We start from the raw sequence: 323 nt of genomic DNA, 5'->3' as shown, positions 1-323 counted from the left end.
GAAGGGTCTAGGCCCGAAACGTCAGCCTTCCTGCTCCTCTGATGCTGCTTGGCCTGCTGTGTTCATCCAGCTCTACACCTTGTTATCTCAGATTCTCCAGCATCTGCAGTTCCTACTATCTCTGATAAAGCACCTCTTCTCCTTTGCACCGAATTCTCTCACTACCTCCAATTCACTTGGGCTATGTCTCATTCCAGATGTTATTTCTCCTTCCTTGCTGTGCGCAGCTTACTGGTCATGCACTTTCACCAGGCCCTCTTTTTAAATAGACCTGGGTTAACACTAGTTAAGCTTGAATAGTAATCAACACCTTTGGGGCCGTA

Source organism: Rhincodon typus, chromosome 6, assembly GCF_021869965.1.
Source record: "Rhincodon typus isolate 14 chromosome 6, sRhiTyp1.1, whole genome shotgun sequence".
In the NCBI taxonomy this organism is placed as follows: domain Eukaryota; kingdom Metazoa; phylum Chordata; class Chondrichthyes; order Orectolobiformes; family Rhincodontidae; genus Rhincodon; species Rhincodon typus.
This window is presented reverse-complemented; position numbering follows the sequence as displayed.